Consider the following 26,306-nt stretch of genomic DNA (forward strand, 5'->3'; position numbering starts at 1 on the left):
GAGCAAAAATGTGGACTGTCTGGCAGGGAGCAAGGTGGAAGCAAATACATGTACTATCTGCCCATGGATAGGATCGAGAAACGCTGATCTAGACAGCTATGAACATGATTTACGAAGCTACAAAAGCGCTATGTAAAAGCCTAGCCTCCATAATGTATGGATTTTATAAATATGTATTTTTCTGTATATAGCAGTTACTCCTTATGACTTCTAAATCTTGTCAACTGTATGTTATTTTTATTGTAAATATAGAGCAGACTTTCTCAAACAAAATGTAATAAACAGAATGTTGTTTGACAAATGGTAACCTGCTTGTTTACATGTCACCTATATGAGAGCATGTGTCATATGACCTTCCTCTCATCACACCTGAGCTACATTTACATTCTCACATTTACTTAAGCTCTGGAGAGTCACACCTTGAAAAGTGAGCTGCTTCACCGCCTCTGCCTCTGTGTTCATAGGTGTGTCTGTTTGCGTTTGATTGCTGACCTGCAAACAGGGAGAAATGAAAGTTAGGACATGGTAAGAAAGTCACATGGCCTTTAAAAAGGCGTCTCATTCACAGAACTGCTTCATATTAAAAATATGCTTTAATTATCTGCCTAAGGAGAGGCTATCATGGCCTAGTGGGTAGCACCATTGTCTTACTCCTCTGGAGTCGGCTGTTTGAATACTGTCTTTGCTCTGTGTGCCTCTGACTTGCCTGTTTTTGCATGCTGTCGTGTAATATTTAACATGGAAACTGATCACTAATCCCTTCAATAAATAGATGTTTGTGTTAAAATCATTACGTTGCGTACCCCCCCCCCGTCCACATTATAAAGTACCTCCTTCACTGTTGATTGCATGATTATATGTAAACATGTGTGTGCCCAGTGGTAGACTGGCATCCTGTCCAGGGTCTGCCGCAGCCTTGAGTCCTGTACTGTCTCGGACAGGCTCCAGAACCCTGTCACCCTGTCCTGGATGAGAACTAGGATAACTGATGTATGGGTAAAACTGCATGAAATGTTAAACATTTTTGAAGGCATTTTTCTTTATAATTATTTAAAATATTTGCTGGCAAATATTAAAATCTTTAGAAACAGGAGCATTTGTGTATTATTTGGCCAGGTTCATCTACTGGTAACATACTCCAGGAACAATCCACGTTGGTATCAATTACATAGTTACCACTATTATGTAATGATAGATGGAGACGCATGGATTCTGAATTAGAGATGGCTTACAGACACCCTGTAACCTGTGTCATTTAATAACATGAACATTGTTTACTGGAATGTATTTTTTGTAGTTGAAGTGCCTTTCCACAGCTATAACTGTGAAACACTTCTGTGAAACACATAGGTTTTATGGTTATCATATGAGTGCACATGTAATTTATTGTTAATGCTACATTAAGAAATGTTACAGAAATACTACTGTACTTTTCAGATGTTTTAAGTACATCTTCATGGAATAAACCTTTTGCTTTAAGCTGATGATACGCATATCAGTCATGTGATTTTTTACAGTGGGTGTGTCCCCACAATATGATAAAAGACAGTTATTTACAGTATTTGGTCCCCACAAGGGGAAACTCAATTTAAAAAATAAATAAATGCCAAAATGCCAAAAGTCTTGTACTTTCTTTGGTTATTTATGGTTAAGGTTAGGGCTGGGTGGGGGTTAAGGTTGTCTTGTTGGGATTAGGGTTTTTCCCATAGAAATGAATGAATGGTCCCCACAAAGATATGAATAAAATTGCATGTGTGTGTGTGTGCACGGTTTGCATGTTTTCCCCATGTTAGGGTTATCTTCTTCTGAAGATGCGCTGGAAACAAACCAGTCTCTGAACACAGAACAACACAGACAGCTGTGATGACTTTTTACTTGCTGCAAGGGAAGTCCGGTCCTGACTTCGAGGTGTCAGCCTCTCAGTCGAACTCAGCCAACTTCGATCAACTTCGAAACAATCTTTTATTGAGGTACACAAACCGGATATGCAGCTGACATTGAACATTGTTTGTCACCATATATGGGGTGGAAATCCCCATCAAGCGACAGTTCTTGAGACGTGTTATTGCTAAATTAAGATCAAGCTGCTGCAGGGTGTTATTTCCAAGCGTCTAGCAAAATGACAATAAAAAAAGTACATATTTCTCTAACACCCATGTTATCACTTTCACAAACATATGATTCTAAATGTACCAGTGTTATAAAACAAAAAGGTTACAATACAATTAGAATAGTTAGACAATAAGGGCTGGTATGGCGGTGCAGTTGTTAGCACTATTGCCTCACACCTCTGGGAGTGTTCCTGTCTCCGTCTGAATTCCAAGTATGTAGAGTGGGGTTTCCTCCCACGGTCCAAAAACATGCTGAGGTTAACTGGAGGTACCAAATTGTCTGTAGGTGTAAAAGGTGTGTGAGTGTACCCAGCAATGGGTGCCCCATCTTGGCTTGTTTTCTGTCTTGGATCATAGACTCCTGACCTTCTGCGAGCCTAATAGGACAAGCAGCTACCAAAAATGGGCGGATTGTTGATAGTAGAGATTGCAGCATGCCTTTGCTTTGTGGAATATCGCATATAAATATAAAGCATACCTTGTAGTTCTGCTGTGGAACCACTAGAGGGAAACATCAACACGGGAAAAGCACCTTCATGCAAAAATTCACCGTATTTTGGGGGGAAAATTTAAGTAGAGCTGCATACATATGTAAAGACTTTTCAGTTTTTGTAATGACTTCTGTATAATCTTGGATAATAGAAATGTGTATAATTTGATGCTATTTCACTTTTCTGCATTCTTTACCAGTCGTTACTGTACTTCCTTCATGAGGTCAGGCAAAGCTGCCAGGCATGATGCATGCTGGCTCTCACTGGCCTTTGCAGTCCCCCTGCTGCACGGGGTCCATGCGGTGGGGCCCCGTTGCGTGGGAGACACTGGCCATCATGCGCTGTGCCCACAGTCAGGACTATGCAGAGGCAACTATGTATAGAAACCTTCAGTCTGCTGTGCATTGAGCTACGGCCAAAATTCAAAGAGCATTTCACCCATCCTAGAAGCATCTGATTGCACATTACTAAACACAGCTTGTATTTAATATACAGCCTGAAATTAATGAAAAAACTGAACTATAAATAGGCCAACTAATGTGATTCTTACCTACTTACCTTGATGATAACTGTAATGCTTAAAATGTAAAATGAGAGAAAATTAACATAAGCCATATTTTATTTGTTCTGGCTGATGGCTTCTCTTGGCCCTCATGATAAGCATGGGATGATATTTAAAATTTCAATTACAAAGCTCAGAACCTGAGGCAGGGGTTCGCCCTGGCTGTGATTAGCATTAGCATTAGCTATGCATTATATATGTCATACGTGTCAACGTTTGATGGCAGAGTGTTAAAAAACGCCCCCAGCATCACGTTTGGTAAAACTGAAGAGGAAACAAACTGATATAAAGTTTTTCCTCCACGATAGTTGCAGGATTTCAGTTTTAATAAACATTTGCGATACTAATAGGCCTTGGTTTTGCTTTCTGGCGACGTTCGGGTATTTCCGTTACTCTTGCCATTTTCCTGCCCTCTCATTGGTTGCTGTACTGGCTGCATGTGGTTACAGCCTCCTGGTGCCTTCAGCTTCACACGAAACCTTCTTCCCACCGGCGTGCGGCTCCCGCCTCGCAGCCCAGTTCTTCTTTCTCTGTTGGCAGCGTAACATGGACCTCTAGCGCAGCCCTCCTCTGCAAAAAGCCGTCCTCGCCGCTCCCGAAATCAGGGGCAAAGAAGGAGGCGGAGTGGACACGGCACCTCCTGTTCACTTTTATAGATTCTGCAGGGGCGTCGCCGTTTACCGCCGCGCTGTTAACAGGGCGCGTTATGCATACTTTCCAACATGCTGTCACTGACGGCGCCCTGCTGCAGCTGGGCTTGTTAGACAAAGGAGAGAACGCCCTTGCGGGCTGGACAGGAGCACTTCGAGGTTGGGACTGAAGCCAGGGCCAATTCTAGGGTTTGACCCTTAGGGGGGGCTCAGTCCCCTGAAAGAATTTTGGACACCACAAGTCCCCACCCTCCCGTGTCCCACATGATTACATTTACTGAGGGAGGCGCTGAATAGCATCTAAAGCTGCCTATAGGCTTTTCTCATTTGCTTTCTTGATACCAAATGCGCATAGAATTAGCCGAAAGTATTAAGAATAAACCAGAAGCATTGAGAATAAATGTTCTCATCTGAGGCCATGAAGAAACTCTTGATCTCTGACCTCTGCATCTGGGCTAATGGGTCCAACATACGAGGTTCGCTAAACGAATCCAACAATTAAAATGCATAAACCTGTACCTTTTAGGTGTTAAATAAATACTTACTAATGATCTTCTTGAGATTTGGGGTATATTCCAAGGAAAACTGACTGCTTGACTCATGTAGGGCAGGGCTTATACTCCTCCTGGACTAGTTACAGATTTTTGAGCAGAGGCCCGTCTCTCGTGTGCCTGGGCTGTGAGCATAAACACGAAGCAGTATCTTTGGGATCAGAGATTCTGCTTGATACTGAATGTTTTTCGGTATCTGTGCTGCAAGTACGGAAAAGCTAACGCCCCGGATGTGAAAGGTGCTTCATCTCTGCCCGGCCCTATAAAACTTGTCTGCTCGCACTGGATCTGAGAACTCCTTTGGAAGATAATTAAATCTCTCCCAGTATTTGTTCACGATTATAATAATTACAACACTCTGTAGTGTCATCCACCCGCCCAAGCGTCTGCACTAATCACTAGTCATGGTTGCTAGCTCTGAAATGCTGTTCATGTTTATTATATTTATTATATGTGTGTGTCATATTAAAGAGTGAGTCAGTAAATATGATTGAAAAACCTGCCTGGCTTTTTAAAAAAAAAAAAAAAAAGTTTTGCTGGACGGCCTTCTATAGCCGTCTGGCTGTCAGAACGAGGCCTGCAGCTGCTGGTAAGAATGATCTGACTGCCTGCGCATTGCCACTCTCTTGGAGAAAGTCTGGACGGAGAGATTTAGCCATTACACAGGTCGTAGCTGGGGATGATCATTAGGGTGCATCTGTCTACCAAGGTCAGGGGCGGCTAATGAGGACACCTACCTGGATTCTGCACCAGAGGCCTTGACTGGCTCAGGTTTCATGCCCATGGATCTCCGCCTAGGCATAGAGACCACATATACAGGGCATGACCAGTCACAGGGCCACTGGGCTTCTGTTTGACGTCATCTGACACTAATCGAAAGTTGCCAGATGGAATCGCAGAGAGGGAATTAAACTGTTCTGCAAAAATTTGGAAGACATGAAAATTACCCCTTGATGAGGTGATTTAGCTGAAATGTGGGGTTTATTTCGGGGTTCAGGATGGGCTGAAATTGAGTAAGTGTCTGGGTAGTGTAAGGTCAGAACGGCGGGGAAACTGAAAAAATAATTAACCCATCGGTATAGAGTTTAGTTTTTTACAGGAGTCCCAGTGAACCCATACAGTTCTTTCGTCAGAGCTGCTTCAGCAGTTGGAGTAAACATTCAATTCAATGGGCGCTGAGTCTTTGAACTCACTGGCTAACCTGCATTGACCTCTGGGCCTCTTAAGTCTAAAATACTCAGAAGGACAAATGTTGATAATTCCCATGATTCTCCCGGGAGACACGCTTATCGGACAGCAGTACAGATGAGACCACAAAAGGCCAGAATGTGAAGAGCAGCCAAGCTGCAGCCCACGTCATGCCAAGAAAAGGGTGGAGGTATCCCACCCCTGCAGGATGGCAGGGAGGGCACAGAAAGCCTGGGGTGTGGGAGAAATTGGGAATGCAGGAAGTGGGGTGAAGTCCAGACCTGGGATGAAAAACGGAGAAAAGGAATGGGGGAATTAAAGGGGAAAAGAAAGAACAGAAGATGAGGTGTTTGGGATGGGTACGTAATTCGTGACACTGCATTCTTGAAAGTACAACCAGTGTTGGCACACCTGCAGGGCACAAACTGCTGCTCAATGCCAAGCGGAAACATTTACCATCATCACCCACCCTCTACTAGCAACTTTTACAGCCCCCTACCACCCCCCAGTTTGAACACTTTTACCATTGCCCCCGCCTCCACTCCCTACCAAATGAGCTTTGTTCTGGCACCGACACTGAGTACAATGAATAAACTGACATTTGCAGCAACACTGACTTATTTAACAAAGAAATGAGCAGAGTGCTTGTACCATTAGAATAGCATGGAAAGAGGCAGTGAAGGCGAATGGCAGTGAGAGTGTTGTAACGTTAGCTGCAGGGTTTCCATATGCACTTACCGCATCTCCCTGGAAGGAGACGGTCTGTCATCAGCAGATCTGCTCCACAAGTGACGCCTCACTTTTTCCTCTGAATATTGGGTAGTGATTCCCTTAATGGGCCCAGAACGTTTCTGATACTCCGGTTATCTCATTACAATCAAAGCCCCAATGAGAGCACTTAAGATTTTGCTGGAAATCAGGAAACTCTTCTGTTTGTGTCATAGGCACGTCTGAGAGAGTGTCGTTGATTTAAACATTGATTAAAAAGTTTACATAGAATCAAGTACAACTAGGATCGTACAGTAGGTAGAGTGAGTAATAATCACGCAAGTGATTCCAGTAAAAACCTTTAGCAGACTTTTGGATCCAGTCCTACCATAGTCCATTGTTGCTAAAGAATAAGTCTTTTTCTTGGATGTTTAGATATTTTCCACTGAATTATCAATTGGCTTATCCTCAGGCTGAGCTCATTCGCAGTGTTTTAACTACTGTCATGAATTTCCTTTTCTTCAGTCTTGGCAGTGGCCTCAGCTGCAAGCCATCGTGACTTATCTACGTTGTCCTCAGATGCCGAAGCTGTTGACAACATGTGTGCACACCCTCTCTCCAGAGCCCTCGCAACCGCAGTGTGCCAGCCGCTCGGCCGTTAAGGTTTCCTGGGGCGTCCTACCTCCCGTTTGCTAGAATTACAAAAATCATACATTACACAAAAGTCATCGTTATCACCCAGAATGCAGAGAAGCAGGTAACAGCAGCCGTGCCTTTGCTGGAAAACACTCCGCACATTTGCTATGGACCCTTAAGCTTTTGATATGAGCAGATGTTGTTCAAGTTTACACAGCTGGTGTTTTGTAAGCTTGATTTGCATTAGAAAGACCAGAAGACTTAGCGTTTCAGTCATAATTATTAAATTTAAACCCTTTTGCTAAACTACACATCTAAAGCGGAATTAGTATGTTTATCATCATCACCATCATTATTAGTATTATTATTTATATACATATGATTTATTATTCCCTGCCTCTTGCCCATTGCTTCCAGAATAGGCTCCAGACCCCCCGTGACCCAGTAGGATAAGCGGTTTGGAAAATGGATGGATGGATGGATGGATGGATGAATGATTTATTATTATAGAGTGAAGGTTCTCCCCCTCCACTCTGTGATCAGAGATGTTCTTTCTCCATTCCCATTGGTCAGAAACCCATCCATGTGATCCCCTTGCAATTGGCTGGATATAGATGGGCTCTTGCCCCTCATTTTTGAAGGCAGTCATGAAATTTTGCAGAAGACATGGACCGGGCTACTCTTAACAACTTGTTTTATCCAGATGTTTTTTTTTTTTTTTTTTTTTTTTTTTATTTCTTTTTACTGAAAGTAAACTGAATAGTTGTGAAGCAACACAATTTTCTGTCCTGTTTTCCCAGAAAACAAATGAGAGAGAGAGAAATATTATGAATATATATGTTTGTAAAATTCAGTTTCACCTTTTGGAGACCGAAAAAAAAATGTCCCCATAAGGTGAAAATAGATTTTTATCACATTGTGCAGACTTTTGGTGTTGTCTGCTGCACGGCACAAACACAAGGTAATTCACTGCACAGAGGTGTGGCTCTACTGCACTAAGCCCTGTATCACTGCACCACATCGTCTGTGAAGGTATTTTTGCTACTTAAATTCAGTATAGTATTCTTTTAAATATTCACATATATGAAGCTGTTCCTTACTTAGAGAGCAGCATTATACATTATATAATACAAAATTTGTATATTTACCCATTGGGGACCTTTATGTGCTCTGTGTTTTAATTTTACAAATAGTATAATGATGCAGTATAATGGGCTTGTGTGGTTCAGCAGTGTGGGACACTGCGTCTGTGATCGGTAGGTCACTGGTTCAAATCCCAGGGTCAGCACCGTTTTGCCCTTGAGCAAGGCTCTTAATCCTCAATTGTTCCAGGGACTCACTGACCGCATCTTCTCAAAAGTCTCTGCTTCTTTGAATGAGAGCTTCTGCTGAATAAATTAAGTGTAATACAATGCCGTACATTTTTCCCGATTTCTCCATTTACATGATCTTTTTCTTTAGCCTTTAGACATCAGCCGTACCTTCCTACACCACTGCAGGGCAGGAAGCATACGCTTGCCGTTGGTACCCTGCACATGCAGGCGGCTGGCTTGGCACGGCAGGCTTGGCACGGCAGGCACATACATGTTTGTACAACTGTAGCCTTGTAGGATTTGAGAGCAAGTCTCTGGAATTAATTTCCAATATTTGAAACAGAATCGGGAATGGAGCTGTCTCAGAATGCATTCCCACCACTATCCACAGGGATCTTAGCACACCGAAGTTCCTCGCCCTTTTCCTCTCTCACGCTCCGTTGCAGTCACTCTTATTCCTAGTGTGAAACATACGATTCTTTGTAGTACAGATCGGGGGCTGCTGGTACGTGCTTCATCTTCGTCTTGTGTTGTTAGCTTTCTCTTGGCCTGTCGTCTGGCTAGAATAAACACTCAGTGGTGAGGAGGATGAGGCTTTGTCAAAGGAAACTAATGATTCAGAGCGGATGAATTTGACAAGTCTGTGCAGGGACCCAGAATGGCTACAAAAATCCCAGCGTAAGTCCCGCTGTGGCCTGTGAACGGCTAGAGCCGCATTCCGGGGCATTCCTCAGCGAGCCGGCTGCAACGATGTAGTTCACTGTGGAAATCTGTTCATGAAGACTTTCAGGAACTATAAGAAGACGATGGAGTTAACAGTACTATCTCTCTTCCTCCCTGGAAATTTAATTTCTTAAGTAACATACCAAACTGCTTTTACTGTGTTGAACCAGATGTCTCCAGATTATGTTAAAATAAAATAAGGCACCAAATCAATTTGAGGAGAGCATTTTTTTCAGGTGTTAGTCAATCATAATAAAATAAACTTTACAATGTCAGGAAAACAACAGAAGTTATTTATACATATTATCAGCATATTTTAACTCAATATACAAACTTTTTGAGAACAGAGGAATTAACATGTTATGCATATGATTCCCATTGCTTGGTTGGACTAGAATGCTTAAATCTTGAATAGTGGGATTAGCGGCAATGATAGTCCTTATATGATTGGATGGTATATCAGTTATTGTATCATAAAGTAGCCCTTGCAAAACATGAACAAGCTTAAGAGCAATACATAATATGAATCCCAGTCGTCGCTATTGAAAACAGTCATATGTAAGGATGTTCACTTCCTGCGAGCCAGTAGCACTGTGCTATTGAACTAAGCGAAGGGAGTCAGGGCTCTTTAAAACCCAAAGGGGACTTATAGACAATGGCACATGCTGATCCAGTGTTCACTTATGTCAAGTGTAATTTGTGGGATACACTTGTGCTGACGCATTTCTCTCATGGCAAAAAAGCGAATGAGCTGCCCCTAGAGATCGCTATATAATATATTCTGTTTAAAATATAATATTACAAAACATATCTTGTCAAATCAATATTGGCCATTTTTAAGCCGTTAAGTCTAAGAAACAAAAGCTGTAGCTGTCAGAAGTCATTGAATGGTTAGGAATAAATAAAACACGTTTGATGTACATTTTGCAAGTATGACACTTGTGTCCTTTGGGATAACATTAATTCTGTCAGGGTGACAAAAGCCTTAATGTTAAAGTTTTTAAGCACTGCAGTGTTTACGGACTGTTTCCTGTACCTTTCTGTAATCCGTGGATTTTTTTCAAATTTGAAGTTTATAGCCATAATTCTATCAGAGGAAAGATGGTTGCTTCTAATTTGCATATCCAGGGCAGCGACTAGGTTGCCTATAATGGTTCTTTCCCCATATGGTTCCAGCAGGTCTTCAGCTGGGAAAAAAGGCCTCCTTGGCCAGGTTGCGTCTTGCGTAAAGATATGGCCCTTTGCCAGGTACTGACATGACCGAATGAGAGCCAATTAAATAAATGATAAAGCGCATATTAATTGTGCACTTTATGAATAACCAACACATCAACCTCCAGTGAATCGCTGGCTTTGGGTTTTCAAGTTCACTTCAGCATTCACTTTGTGTAAAGTAAAAAAGCTTCTCTTATTTCCATTCCTTTTGACGTCATCCATCAATATATCCATTTTTAAATAGAGACTTTTATGGAACACAGTTTCAGAGGTTATCTATTAGCTTAAACTAGACTCAAAACTCAGCACCCAGAATGCCAAATTGATTCTAAGAGAATGTAGCTAAATGCACATGATTATATGTGTCGATTACATCTCACTGCAACAAAATCTATACATTTATCAATACAAAGGAAATTTTGTGTAGTGTTTTCCCAGTTTACAGTTAATTTATCTGTATTCTGTATTTCTGTAACTTCCCTTGGAAAACCTATTTTTCTTAAACGTGCCTGTATCCTTCATGTCTGCATTTTTAGGTAGAGCATTCCTCACCTTGGCCCTCATGTGCAAACCTGCAGCTCAGAGGAACTAAATGGCATGAGCGAGGGAGGTAGGTGTTTCCACACTCGACGAGGAGGAGTAATCTCCTGGCGGCTGCAGAAATATCCTCTTCACAAGAGTGAGACAGATAAACTTCGCTGAAGTAAGGCTGATTTACTACTTGGTCCTGAGAGGCAGTCAAAGACAAAGGGCAACCATGGGGAAGCAGGTAGGAGGCAAACAAGTTTTGAGTCTTGTGGCAATAGAGAACAGACAAAAAATGTGTTCGTCTGACTTTTTTTGTTTTTGTCTGCGTGAGTATTGAGCACGGCATCACTTTTATTGTGAATATGAATAAATATCATTGTGAGTATTGCCTCGTCATTCAAATGGCTTGTAAGATGAACCTGAAATGAACATTAGCTTCGCAAGGATTCAATAATCCTTACAGTTTCATTTTGAACTTGGACACCCAGTAGCTGTATAAAATCACTGGAAAGTCCTGTCTTACCAGGAGATTATTTCATGTTTTCAGTTTCTCAGTTATATCTGCAGAACAGAATCTGACCCTAAACACAAATTGTATGATCCTAAAAGCTGAAGAAAATGTTATAGGGTCTGTCCTAAACAGCTGCTGTGGTACTTTTCATGCCAGGATAATGACACTATGAATTGCACTGATTCCTTTTGCTAATGTAACTGAATCATGAGTGCAAAGCAGTTTTGCTGCATTTGCTAGAAAACTGAGAGCTTGTATGCACTGGTCTGGTTCTTATTGCTTTCTGGTTTTCTGGTTTGTGTTAGACAGCAAAACAGCGGTTTGATAAGTAGCTGTACTTGGCTTCCCTATGTAATCCCACAGTTGTCCATAAAATCAGTCTGTTCTCTGTGCTCTATGTATCTGTCCACTGTCATGATGAACCAGGTTTTTCACAAGCAAATTTACACACCAGATATGTCATATTGTTCATGTTACCATTGTGCGGGGAGACATTCACTATAAAATATTTTGTTTGACCGGTAGGTGTTAAAAGCCATGAAGAGATATAAGATACATCAACATGCAGTGTTCCACTAGATGTGCTTTCAGATGTGCTACAGTATGTCCTCCCTGATGGCTTCCTGGCAGCATTTTCCAGAAATGAAACATGATGCTACTTGGCTCTCACTGTGAGTGACATGAGCAACACACTGGATAAATAGGTACGATCAAAGATCAGGTTGGTCACCCCAGTCCACAGAAGAAGGAAAGTTTTTTTCCAGGGAAGCTCCTGTAGGAACATGCCCTGCTCATCCGCTGAGAGGATCATGTCAGGGAATTGGAGACAAGGGTTTTATCTGGAGGAAACAGGTCCTTCTGACACTGACACATCACATCACATCACATCACATCAGTAGTATATAATGGTGAAAACACTTTGTATCCTGTTTTCCCAAAGGTTGTCGAGGCAAGCAACTGCTTTGCACATTTAACATGATTATCAGTCTTGGTGAATTATATAGCTTTCTGTGCTATTCAAATAAGTATTTTGCAGGACAAATAAAAAGCAGATTTCCAAAACTCAGGACTTCTCGAGACATCATTAAGAACATTTCTGTGGAATTTGAAATTTAAAAAAATTCTTCATTGGATTACATGAGGACTGAATGAGCATTGGTTCCTAATACTGAAATCAGAGTTGAAATAAAGTTGGAGAGCAGTTCCACCTCCTTATATCCAAATTGCATCTTGCTGGAGCACAGCTCCACCTCCTTATGTCCAAATTGCATCTTCCTGGAGCGCAGCTCCGCCTCCTTATGTCCAAATTGCATCTTCCTTGAGCGCAGCTCCGCCTCCTTATGTCCAAATTGCATCTTGCTGGAGCACAGCTCCGCCTCCTTATGTACAAATTGCATCTTGCTGGAGCACAGCTCCGCCTCCTTATGTCCAAATTGCATCTTCCTGGAGCGCAGCTCCGCCTCCTTATGTCCAAATTGCATCTTGCTGGAGCGCAGCTCTGCCTCCTTATGTCCAAATTGCATCTTGCTGGAGCACAGCTCCACCTCCCTTATGTACAAATTGCATCTTGCTGGAGCACAGCTCCGCCTCCTTATGTCCAAATTGCATCTTCCTGGAGCGCAGCTCCGCCTCCTTATGTCCAAATTGCATCTTGCTGGAGCGCAGCTCTGCCTCCTTATGTCCAAATTGCACCTTGCTGGAGTGCAGCTCTATGTCCAACATTATCCTTTTCACATAAAGTGAATGGTTTAATGAAAGCTCAGTTTCGTGTTAAAATCATGTTTTTGCATCAGTTTTAATGTTAATTTTCATTAGTTCCCCAGATTTCTTGAGTAGGTAAGATATTCATATATGGTGCCTTGATTTTTGTGCTGTGCTTGAATTTTGCGCATCTCTGAGGTAAGATGTGTGTAAGAACCAAAGTGAAAGTTAAAGTGAATAACCTACATTTTTAAATAAACATTGCAAATGAATAAATGTAGTGACCTTTTGATGCATTTTTAAGTTTCATTTTGTGATGCCTGACCCGTCCGCTCCTCATGTGTGCCACGCCCCCTGATTACCCACGTGTGCTTCCTCGATTGTTTCCAGCCCCGTCTGATTATGATGCCCAGCTTTAATGTATTTAAGTCCTGGTCTCCCCTGTTTCCGTGTCTGTCATTGATGTTACCTGGTGTTAGTCGACTCGTGTTCCCAAATAAACCCCAGTCTGCCCCGATTTCTGCCTGCCTGTTCCTGATCGCTCGCGCTGCCTGAGCGATCTCCCGTTCGGCACATCCGACGTTTCGTGTGACACATTTAGTAACATATTATATTTTTATGACATTTTAAAGTTTATCTTGTATTGCTTTAAAGTGGTAACATGACATGTACAGATAGGAAATAAACCTACTGCAGGGCTGTCAGACTCCAGCCCGGGAGGCCGGAGCCCTGCACATTTTTGGTTTATCCTCATTTAACACACCTGATTCAACTCCTTGTGCTAATTATTATTATTATTATTTCCATATAATATAATTATCCCGGAAGCAATGGGCACGAGGCAGGGAACAACCCAGGATGGGGGGCCAGCCCATCGCAGGGCAAACTCACACACGCACACGCACACGCACACCTACAGGCAATTTAGCAACTCCAATTAGCTTTACCATGTCTTTAGACTGTGGGAGGAAACCGGAGTACCCGGAGGAAACCCCACGACGACATGGGGAGAACATGCAAACTCCACACACCTGTAACCCAGGTGGAGACTTGAACCCGGGTCCCAGAGGTGTGAGGCAACAGTGCTAACCACTGTACCACCATGCCACCCCCATATTGTAATATTACTTGCATAAATTATAATATATAAGCATTATTTATATCAAGCAATATGTAGGCTAGGGATCAGTGCTAGCAGTCGGAAGGTTGCTGATTTGCATCCCATGAATAATTCTACTCCTTTGGGCCCCTGAGCAATTCCATTGTCTGGGGTATGATGTTAACCTATATATATATATCTGTAAAATTAAAGGGAACACTTAAACAACACAATGTAACTCCAAGTCAATCACACTTCTGTGAAATCAAACTGCCCACTTAGGAAGCAACACTGATTGACAATCAATTTCGCATGCTGTTGTGCAAATGGAATAAACAACAGGTGGAAATTATGGGCAATTAGCAAGACACCCCAATAAAGGAGTGGTTCTGCAGGTGGCGATCACAGACCACTTCTCAGTTCCTATGCTTCCTGGCTGATGTTTTGGTCACTTTTGAATGCTGCCGGTGCTTTCACTCTAGTGGTAGCATGAGACGGAGTCCACAACCTATACAAGTGGCTCAGGTATTGCAGCTCATCCCGGATGGCACATCGATGCAATCCGTGGCAAGATGGTTTGCTGTCTGTCAACATAGTGTCCAGAGCATGGAGGCGCTATTTGGAGACAGGCCTGTACATCAGGAGATGTGGAGGAGGCCGTAGGAGGACTGCTACCTCCGCCTTTGTGCAAGGAGGGGCAGGAGGAGCACTGCCAGAGGCCAGCAAAATGAGCTCCAGCGGGCCACAAATGTGCATGTGTCTGCTCAAATGTCAGAAATAGACTCCATGAGGGCCCGACATCCACAGGTGGGGGTTGTGCTTGCAGCCCAACGCCGTGCAGGGCGCTTGACGTTTGCCAGAGAACACCAAGATTGGAAAATTCGCCACTGGCGCCCTGTGCTCTTCACAGCTGAAAGCAGGTTCACACTGAGCGCATGTGACAGACGTTAGAGTCTGGAGACGCCGTGGAGAATGTTCTGCTACCTGCAACATCATCCAGCATGCCCGGTTTGGCAGTGGGTCAGTAATGTTGTGAGGTGGCGTTTTCTTTGGGGGGGCCACGTAGCCCTCCATGTGCTCGCCAGAGGTAGCCTGACTGCCATTAGCTACCTAGAGGAGATCCTCAGACCCCTTGTGAGACCATATGCTGGTGTGGTTGGCCCTGGGTTCCTCCTAATGCAAGAAAATGCTAGACCTCATGTGGCTGGAGTGTGTAAGCAGTTCCTGCAAGACGAAGGCATTGATACTATGGACTGGCCTGCCCGTTCCCCAGACCTGAATCCAATTGAACACATCTGGGACATCATGTCTCGCTCCATTCACCAACACCACGTTGCACCATAGACTGTCCAGGAGTTGGCAGATGCTTTAGTCCAGGTCTGGGAGGAGATCCCTGAGGAGACCATCTGCCACCTCATCAGGAGCATGCCCGGGCCTTGTAGGGAGGTCACACAGGCACCTGGAGGCCACACACACTACTGAGCCTCATTTTGACTTGGTTTAAGGATATTGCATCAAAGTTGGATCAGCCTGTAGTGTGTTTTCCACTTTAATTTTGAAACTCCAAATCCAAACCTCCATGGGTTGATAAATGTGATTTCCATTGATAATTTTTTTTTTTTTTTTCGAACTATGTAAAGAACAAAGTAATAAGAATATTTCATTCATTTGGATTTAGTATTGTCTTATTTTTGTTTTCCCTTTATTATTTTGAGCAGTGTGTGTGTGTGTGTGTGTGTGTGTGTGTGTGTGTGTGTGTGTGTGTATGTGATAACTAATTTACAGAGGATCCCCCTAGTTTGTACCATGGACACCCCTCTTCACTAATGCTACTTTAACCCCTGACTGAAACATACATCAGGGAAGCTTTACTTTAGGTTATGAGTGGTCTCATCTCAAAAACAACTTAAAAACAGACTGAGTGAGTTTTGGTAATGTGACATGAGACCTTTTTCTCATAACTATATAATATAAAAATCTTAAGTATCCATACTGCTACAAACACTGTATAAATACTGAATGTTGCTTGACACTCTGGGAACACTGAGGAAACTTTCTATCACCAGGAAATGAAGTTCAGAGCTCACACGTCAGGATTCGCGGCTGAGGACGGGCAGGTAGGTGGGCAGGAGGCAGGGAAGGACGAGGCAGGCAGAATACGGGGAAGACTGGGGATTTATTAAGGGGGAGATGGCTACAGGAATCACAGGACATCGCAACTCTACTAACATCAATGACAGACATCAGACAGGGCAAGACGTGGACTGATATAGTCCAGACAGGGCGAAATAAGAGGGCACAGCTGGGCATGATTGGGGAAGCACACGTGGATAATCAGGGGGCGTGGCACACACAAGGATAATCAGGGGGCGTGGCACACACAAGGATAATCAGGGGGCGTGGCACACACGAGGATCAGACGAGCCGGGCATGACATCATGCATGCTGGTTATTCAGATATTGTGAGTCTTGTGAAGACTCCCTGTAACTGAGGTATATCTCATCACTTTTTAATGTTCAACAAATACTACTCTGGGATGAGGACCATAAGAATTTTTTATGTGAATTTTATATTCAGTTGTAGAAATTGCTACTTGTATTTAATGCCAAAATGCATCTGCTCTGTTTCACTAGTTATTTTTCTCAGTGTGTCTGCAAACAAAAATTAAACCCTATAAAGATATATATACATTCATGATACAGGTAGTTATAAAAGCATATGGTAAGGACCCCTCATGCCATACTTGTCCCATCCTGCCAGTCATGTCCACCTGACTGTCCTGTCTCCTCCCTGGTGTGACCCTAACAACCCACAATTGACACTTATTTGTCTTATCTCTCATTCTTGACCCTCGAGTTAACCACTCCCAGCCCCTTCTCGTTAGCTCCCTCATTAGTCTTGTACTGTATATACGTGCTTCCCAGTCTCCTGTGTTTCCTAGCATAATCATTGATGTCATACCGTCTTGTTGCTTGTAACCTTCGTTCCACCCCCCCGCCCCATTTTTATCCCTTGCGATCCTGTTTGTTTCCAACCTTTGTTCAGTTAGTTAAATAAAACCCTTTTCTGGTTCACCAATACGGCTGCCCTTGAGTCCTTCGGCCTTCAAGGCGCTACAGAATGACTGGACTCCAAGAATTGCGCAGCGGCTATCCCTGGAAGCCTCTTGTGCTACACATCTCAGCATGCACGCTTTTCACTGCACCAAGATACCTACCTCAGCACACCATGGTGGTTTGAGTACAACTCACTGATGGACTTGCTCGATGACTCATACGATCTCGATGGAGCCTTCCACCATGTGGATTGCACTGCCAGTGCTGACCCTGTACTGGTTACAGCATTGGAGAAGGAAATCAGAGGTCCACGGGCCAATCCTGGTGCAGAAGGCTGAGTCTCACGGATGCATGACCAGAACAAGTTCCCCGGCCTCAGTGAGGAGGGCTCACTAATACTTGACGCTTGAGCCGATCCTGCCCGAGACTCCTGATTTGGCTAAGCCCGTTGCTGTTTCAGCACACACCACTTCATATAAGTCCACCACTTCTTCATGAGTTGAGGCCACTCTGCTTGTCAACTCCTTGCAGCTCGCCACACCTTCACCCACTAGTTTCGTACAGTTCATTGAAGATTCACCACAAACTCGCCCACTGGCTCCCTGTGGCTCGCTGAGGTCCTGCCTCCAATTGCCTCCAATTGTTCCAATTGCAAGAGGAAGAGGTAGAGGAAGATAGCTGTGCCTATGGCTGTCATTGCTGTGCCTCCAATCTTCCGATCTTCCAAAGTCTGGTCTAGGAAGGGCTGTTCCATGCCTCAAACTTTTCTTCTGCCATGCCTCTAGAGCAAGGGTGGGCAATCTTATCTAGAAAGGGCTATTGCATATGTAGGTTTTCACTGCAATTCCCTAATTAGATTACTAATTAGAGGACTGATTGGCTGAAGAGTCCTCACACCTGGGTTTGAACGACTGATCTAAAAGTCATCCCAAAGACCTGCATTCACAGCGACTATTTGCGGATAAGATTAACCCAGCCCTGCTCTAGAGCCTTAGAGTCTTCTCCTTAGTTGTGCTACTCCTCACAAAGTCCCAGGCTCCCAGCCCAAGAAGAGGCCACATCACCTGCACCTTGCACTACAGCAGCCATGCCACCCAATCCTGACCCAGGTACCCCGGTTTCCCCCTTGTTCACCTTGAGGTGTCCTGGCTTTCCCCTGCTCACCTACTGATGTCCTGTCGGCTCCAGCCCCATCTCCTGATATTGCACTGGCGGCCTCCTCTTCTCCTGATGTCTTGCCGGTGACTGCCTCATTCCATGATGTTCCACTGGTGCTCACCTCATCTCCTGATTCATCACCAGCAGTCTCCTGTTGCCAGCCACCGCCGGCCCAACACCCTACTCCCTGGAGGGAATGGATGTGGAGGAAGCTACTCCAGAAGACTTAGAATGGACTCTCTGGGTTTTGCCTTGAGTCCCGCTCTGTGGGCCCCCTCGCTGGATAACGCTTGGGCCACTCTGGTCCCAGTTTCTGGGGTGGCCGCCCTTGTTAACTGAGGTCCAAGGGGCTGGCCAAGTCTTTGTCTCCCAGAGGGGGAGACGGGGGCACACCATCCGTAGTACCGGTTCAGACTTCCGTTTGCTTGATATTGCCCGCCCCGGCGACCTTCCTGCTGAGGCTCAGATGGGAGAACCCACAGTACCTTCGGCCCTGCTGCCCACTCGGTGCCACCAGGCCTGCTGGCTCCTCAGTGTCACTTGGTCCCTCTGAAGCCCTTCAGTCCTGCAGTTTGGATGGATACTGCCTCACCAAAGAACATGCCCAGGAGGAACCTCCACCCACATTCACCGCCCAGCCTCCCAGGGTCTTGGAGACTTCCCGGACATTCTTTGTTTCCATTCATTGTGGCTCAGTCCCAGTCCAGTTGCCCTGTCCTACCTTTAATTCACCTTAGCTTGTGTCCCCCGTGGCCCTGTCCTGTGTTTTTATCCTTGCCTCTGTGGTTCCTCCACCTGTATACCCTATTCTAGTGTCTGTCTTGCTGGATATCCTCTTTGCTGTCCCTAGTTTTGCCTGGATCTGTTCCATGCCATTCGTGTCCTGTGTCTTATGCCATGTCCTGAGTTAGTGTCTGTCTGGTGTTCCCTAGTGTGGTGCATTCCATCCCAGCCCTGTATGTCTGCCCTGTTGTTCTGTCCCCTTGGTCCCCTTCAGACACACTTTGGGGGGTTACTGTCACATCCTGTCCATCATATCCACCTGACTTTCCTATCTCCTCCCTGGTGTGACCCTAACAAGCCACGTCTGTTACTCATTTATCTTACCTCTCTTTTGTAACTTTCGTGTTAATGACTCCCAGCTGCCTCTTGTTAGTTCACCCACCAGTCTAGTTTCCAGCCTTTGTTTAGTTAGCTCAGATATAAATTCCCTTTCTGCTTCACCAACATGGCTGCCCTTGAGTCCTTTGTGCTTTAAGTCGCTACAATACTGAGGATGAATATGGAAATAAAGTAAAAATAAAACCCTGGGTGTAGCTTTGCACCTGTTTTTCATTGTTGGTTGTGACAGACTGCTGCAATATCAGCATCAACACCACCAGAATGTTCTAGAATGAGCCAGAGTCTCATAGAAACAAGACAACATCCTTCCTTGTTTACATGGAAATGCCTGTGCATACATCTATGACTCCTGATTACTGTTCTTTTGTAATGATTAGTTGCAGTGAATAAGCATACAGTTCATTATCACTCGGTTTTTAATGATTATTCTACATCCACTCATAATTATAAGTATTTGAAGACACATTAATTTCCACAATGGAAAATATGCATATTTTTTGCAAGATGTATGAGAAAAGTTTGCTTTTCACCTGGAGTAGGATGAGGATCACGTCAAGCTTCATCCGTTTTATCCTTTCCAGGTTATTCAGGCTACATTATCCCAGCTCACGTGACACAGGTATTCAAAGTATGAGTTCTGTGAGTTTTTGTGCTCAATACAGGCATTGTCCAAGATGGCCTTGATTTAAATATCAGAAATTTATTGGAAATCTTGATGTCAATCCACTGTCACATATCCTTGGATGACTACTTCTTTTTGTTGCAGAAACATTCAATGCGTTAATTTTGTGGTGCATTGTTTAGGAAGTAGCGGGATTAACATGAGGCAAGTACACTATCTCATGGGGATATGTAGACGTGAATGTTTTGTATTCAAATCAGAAAGCAATCATACTTGGACAGAATATCCCTGGTTAGGAGAAATCTTAAAAAAACGGAACTAATTCAGACAAAGTCATATTGTTCCAATTGTAATTTCACATAGCATTCAGATATGCAAATACTTTCTCTGTTCTGATGTCATTTTCCCCATAATTGTCATTTAGTGATCGCAATCACGTATAAAAAGTATATTGAATAGAACAGAAAGTGTTTCCAGTTAAAATATGTTTGACCCGAATCATACTGCATTATGTTTATACAGTATATACAATACATACATATATATATATATGTATAGTGTCTGCTTTTCACACACGGTCCACGGTAAATTCTTCGATGTGGGGGTTTGGTCATACAGATATGACCCCGGCGTTATCCAGCATCCGATTAATCTTTGAGCTGTTTCCGCTGATTGTCCAATATGGAGGCGCAAACCCACAGACGTGAATGATGACTCAAAGGAGGGAAACTGACTTGATTATGTTTTGACAAGTCTTGGCTCATGACGGTGGACTGAGGAATGTGTTCAGCCTGCGTCGGAGCTGTGGGGTGCCTTCTCCTCGAGGCCTGTCATCTGCTCAGTGGTTTATCCAGTGGCAAGTGGCAGGGGATTTCTCATACAGTGGATGGACAGGCTCTCTCCAGCCTCAACGAGCTTGATTAAGCTCCCCTGCCAACTTGTAGCGTCCTAGTGTTGCAGGGAAATGGCATTTATGTGAGTATGTGTTCTTAAATGTTTGTAAACAGTTTGAATGTCTCTCCAAAGATGGTCAGGTTGAGAATGAGGATGAATCTGTCAGAACTAGTGCCTGAGAATCAGGATTACAATCTTAGAGCTTGTTGGCCAGATCAAAGCATACTTTGTACATACTTGATGAAAGGACAAAGGAGGAATATTACTGTAGCACATCTGCTTGTGGAATAACCTATTGTTGTGTTTGGACACGTCTGGAGGCAGAGGTTACACCTCTGTCAAGTAGTCAGAAATGGAGTTGCTGGTAATATATGACCAACACAAGTGGTCACGGAATACAGAGGAATAATGTTTCGCTTAGAGTTTCAGTCAGCGGTGAACTCTGTTCTCTGTCTACTGCAATTAGAGACGTGTAGAATATCGTATTCTGTGATTGAGAGTAATAACAGCTTGTGTCATCAGAGCAAAGCAACAGTCAATTTTCTTTTGATTTCTGTCAATGACTTCTACTGGTCATAGGCAGAATTCATCTGTCTGTTTTGTCGCCAATTGCCTGAGTTTTGGTTCTACATGAGGCCCAGTTCACAGGTCATTGCTGATACAAAAAGGCCCATTTTTCATCTTTTCACTTTCTGCCTATCCAGTCACTGGTAAACTGCAGAAACTGCAAGCACCTTTGAATTCTGCTCGACGTTCATTTTCAGACGTGACAGCTCTAGTGCTCGGCATGGCAAGCTGCCAGAAAAGCAAAGTGAATTCTTGGGAGAGCCGTCGCTTCGACAAAACGCCTTTCTTTGAACAAAGGCACAGAAGCCTCCATTCTATAAACGGACGATCAAATATGAAAAAGCATCAGAATGACAGGCAAAAGCCATCTGCTCTTTGTAATTAGCTTTGCTGTGTGGTGGTGGATGAGATCTGGGTCAGCCAAAGCTATCTCTTCTGGCAGGTGTTCCGGGGTCCTCTACCAGCGCTCTCAGGCCCCCGCCGGGTGATGGGTGCCAGCTGCGAGCGACGTGAAGCTTCTCCAGCTAGCACTGGCTTTTCCCTTTCAGTGCCAACTGACCTGTAGCCTGGCAGAACAGCCAAGCTTGGCTGGGAAGATACTCGTACTTTCAGAGGAGTGCATATTTACCGTTAGGCCATGGAGAGGGACTAAACAAGTAAACTAAGGGCAGGCACTGCGGTCTAATGTCAACAACCAGTCAACTGCTACTTGTCAGGAATGGTTTATTATTTATTTATCTATATATTCGTTTATTTACCACATTTCCATGTTATTCTGTCCATCTCTCAGTCCTCCCATTTATCCAGTACAGGGCTACAGTGAACCTGGAGTCTATCCCAGGAAGAAGAAGGTGGGAGACACCCTGGACTGGATACCAGCCCATAACAGGGCATTATTTTATTGAATTCATGCAGTAAACCATCACATAAATTGTAGTCTTTTGGTTTATATCATGTTTTAATAGGACAACTTGCATAAGTTAATAGCATTCCATCATGACGCAATTGTATTCAGTGCTTGTCACTGAATGTCAGTGCTCAGAAGTGTAATAAGAAACAATTTATCGCAGGATATGATTTCTATTCAGACATAGTGATGTCTAGGTGCAGCAGTACATGGAAACTTCATCTCAACCAAAACTAATTTCAAATTTCAATGCATATTAATTACAAGCCAGTAGACAGGCCAGTGCTGAATGTTTACCTCTAATATCAACACTGTGACTGCAAGCTATCAAAACATGAGGCACACGATTAATTTAAGTGTCCACTTTGCTGCTCTAGTTTGGAAAAACACAGTTACGTTTATTTGCAGATGTGATGAAGTTCATGTATGCCCCAGTACAGTGTAATACCGTCAACTGCTAATGGGGTCTTCAAATACGAAATAACCCTGAAAAACAAACATAGGACCTCCATGCTGCTCAACAATATTCTGCTCAAGGTGTGTAGTTTTTAACAAAGGTTATTTTGTACTACAAACTTGTATTGTTGTAGCTCGCATGACAATTAAGGTGAAGGTTAATGAAGGCGATTAGGTCATATTGATTTTCCAGACTATGTGCTGGCTGGAAGATTAATTCTGTGGATCATTGCTTTGTCAGTGTGGAAGCTGGAAAGCGTGTAATGAAAGCTGACCCAAATCTACTGACCCTTTTTCCCATTCTCACAAATATAGCTGCTTAGCTGTTGTTTATTTTATTTTTTTGTCCAGCACAACTTCTTGAAACTTCTACTTATGCAGCAGGATATTTCAGTCCTGTCTGGACCTATAAGGTTGTTCTCTGGAATTACTTGCTCACATGCATTATTTATTACATTTATATTTACATTTAAATGAAATCTTGAATTTTTAGTTCCAATTCTGAATCAAATTACGACATTTCATTTCAAAATTCATTCATTCATTGCATTTCATCTCTAATACTTATTAACATTTTGCACATAACAAGAACCTAAAGAGAATTACATCACTCAGACTAAAAGTATACATTAATCTCCAATAAACTGATTCCAAAGGCTCAGTTCCACTGAATATTTGTCTAAGGAACAGCAATTTATTGGGAAAGATTTTATAAATAATGTTAGCTTGATTGTGGACTTTTATTATATTTTAGTAACCAGCCAAAAGGAAACGTGTCATAATGCAACACAGCAGTGGAAACCCAGTGTTACACAACTCAAATAAAACCTTTCTACATGCATTTCAAATAGCTAGAAAACCTACAGTACTTGAGCAAGAAAAATTATATAAGAGGATCTTACATTCAGCCTTTCTATATCAACTGAACAGAGATGACTAATCTTTTCATCTCCAATAGTTACGTTAGAGCTTGAGGAAAGAATACGTGACAGATGGAGAATACAGAGCTTAAGAATTTCACTGACAAGTTGTGGGCATCTATTGATGGTGGTGCTCGGCTCAGTCGGTTTAGATGCTGTGCTTGTGATTGGGGGGGAGAGGGTTGCTGGTTTAAATCCCAGGGCCGAGAGATTTCCCTGTTGAGACCCTGAGCGAGACCCTTATTGGCTGACCCTGCCTTTTCAAAATGTATAATGATTATAATAATAATTATAATTGATACTTTATTGTATGTTTTGTATGTTGCTTTGGATAAAAGAATCTGCTCAGGAAATAAATGTAATTTCTTGTAAGCTGGACTTAAGGGATGCTCTGTGATAAATAGAGTTCTGTTGTCTTGTGGTGGCCTCACACCCCCTATATCACGTGTTTGAATCCCACCCCCACTCTGTACATGTGTCTGTGCAGTTACTCAGGTACCTCCCACATTCCTGACACATGTTGTTCAAGGCCTTCTGAGGCTCTGAATCGCCTGTACTGTGTGAAAGATGGTGTGTGGCAGTGTACTGCTTAGGCTGCACCCCTGCCCAGACCCCTGGTTGACTGGGATTGGCTCCAGACCATCGTAACCCTCACTTTATAAGCGTGGATGAACACAAAATAGAATGGATGAGAGTGAAGTAATACAATATGGCATTAGGGAGCAATTAGAAAACAAACCCATATATTATTACATGTGCTAATATAGTGTAGCAATTTATCTCTGATTTAATTCATGCTTCAGTTAACCATGTCATTATTCAAGCAGACTGGAATTTACACTCATTTAAGATGAAAAGTGTTTTTTGCTGTAATTTTTGCATACAGCCTTATAAATTGTATCTAATCGTGTAGACATTGTTAATGCTAGATGCGTGTTTTGTGGTTCAGGGATGTATAAAAGGTTTTGGAAAATGGCAGGCAGGCACTCATGCCTGTGGAGTTTGTGGTCCTCTTGTTAGTAGAGTGATTAATGTTCCTACCTATTGGGTGGGGGACTGGGGTTTGAGTCCCTGCTGGGAGAGAGGTTTACCATTACATACAATATGTGCAATGACTTGTATGTGTTATTACTTTGGGGGTGCTGTGTGCCCCATTGGGTTGGGGTGATGTGTCTGTGATTTGAAGGTCATCAGTTCAAATCCCAGTAGAGAAATTTTACCACTGGGGCCCTGAGCGAGGCTCTTTCCCCCCAATTACTCCTGGGACTGTCTGACCATGTTTTCTCAAATAAAAAAAGTCTATAAAATAAATGCAGTGTAAATGTGCGTAGGTTCAGTGAGCTTCCTTGGTGACATGTAGGAGACCTGTCTGACCTGAGCCAAGGTCGCCACTTGACATGTCACTGGAGGCCTGTGGGATGTGATGGGACAGACTGCCAAGGACCTCGCTCCCACCGCGTCGTGGCGAAGTTGCCATATTTACAGGGCACAGAATCCAAGCAAACCAAGGAGGAGCCTGACTTACCCCACATCCAGGGCCCCTGTGAATGAATGTGGCCCAGTATGTCGCTGGTCTTTGTTATTATAACAGTTACATCGCCTGCTATAGTAAAAAAAAAAAATTCCATGTATCTGAATTTTATTGATATTTCATGTATTATTTTTACAGTTATACAGCTCTGGAAAAAGCTGTACAGCAAAATTTTCAGTTTCACTCGTTCACTAATTTATGGGTATGTGTCCTTGTAAAATATCCTTTTTTTTGCAAACTCCTTAATGGCTCTTCGCAGTCTCTCCTGCTTCCTTTCTTTATGGGTCTTCAGTCCTGTTTCAAGGCGCCTGTTATGAACCTGCCCTAGCAGTGCACTTCACGCTACTTAATGTTTCCCATTCTTTTTGAAGGTCACTTGATGTCATCCTCTGATTCATGAGAAACTGTTGGATAAGTTGACGGTTATCTCTGGCATTGGAAAGTTGCTTCTGCCCTCTACCTGGCTGGTTTCTGGTTATTGCCAGTGTCTCCTGCTTCACCTTGTTCTTGTGTACTGCTGTCTTACAAACTTTGAGCCTGGAAGCAGTGTAGCTTTATGCCCACAGATCCAGGATTAAATCAGGATTTTAAGAAATGTACCGTGGTCTGTACATTTTTTCCAGAGCTAAATATAGTTATATATTTGTATAAATGGTTGTTTGTGACTCTTTGGTTGTGTTCGATTATTTTATGCTGACTGTCTAAGATCACATATGATCTGGTGCAGTTGCAGTGCAGTGTTTTGCGAGGAGCAAAGGCGATGTTTCTATATGCACGCTGCCAACGAAAGGTCTCATCTGCGGGGAAGGGAGCTATGGCTCCCAATCCTGAGAACAGCCGCCTAGGAAGAGCCCTCAGGTTCCGGGACAACATCCCAGTTCATCTTTGGGAAGGATTTTTTAAGCATAAGATGACTGTACAGCTACTTACATTTATAGGATGTCTGATATGACCCCAAAGTCCACCGGGACAGAGACAGCAGCAAAGGTGCAGCTCTCACATAAAAGCGATATCCTTACATACAGTGCTCATGTTTTCACAATAGAAAGTACATATAAAAATAACACACAATGTGAATTTGCTGT

At 43.2% G+C, this 26,306-nt stretch overlaps 1 protein-coding gene across 1 annotated transcript in view; it reads left to right on the forward strand.

The window, feature by feature from the left end:
- The first annotated feature begins 10,781 nt into the window (after positions 1–10,781).
- LOC125747928 (E3 ubiquitin-protein ligase Midline-1) overlaps positions 10,782–26,306 on the forward strand; it is a 69,296-nt gene continuing 53,771 nt past the window's right edge. The window contains exon 1 of the mRNA XM_049023590.1: positions 10,782–10,917. The gene's annotated coding sequence lies outside the window, so the exon portion shown is untranslated. The remainder of the gene's footprint in view (positions 10,918–26,306) is intronic.

Source organism: Brienomyrus brachyistius, chromosome 1 (assembly GCF_023856365.1).
Source record: "Brienomyrus brachyistius isolate T26 chromosome 1, BBRACH_0.4, whole genome shotgun sequence".
Taxonomy (NCBI): Eukaryota; Metazoa; Chordata; class Actinopteri; order Osteoglossiformes; family Mormyridae; genus Brienomyrus; species Brienomyrus brachyistius.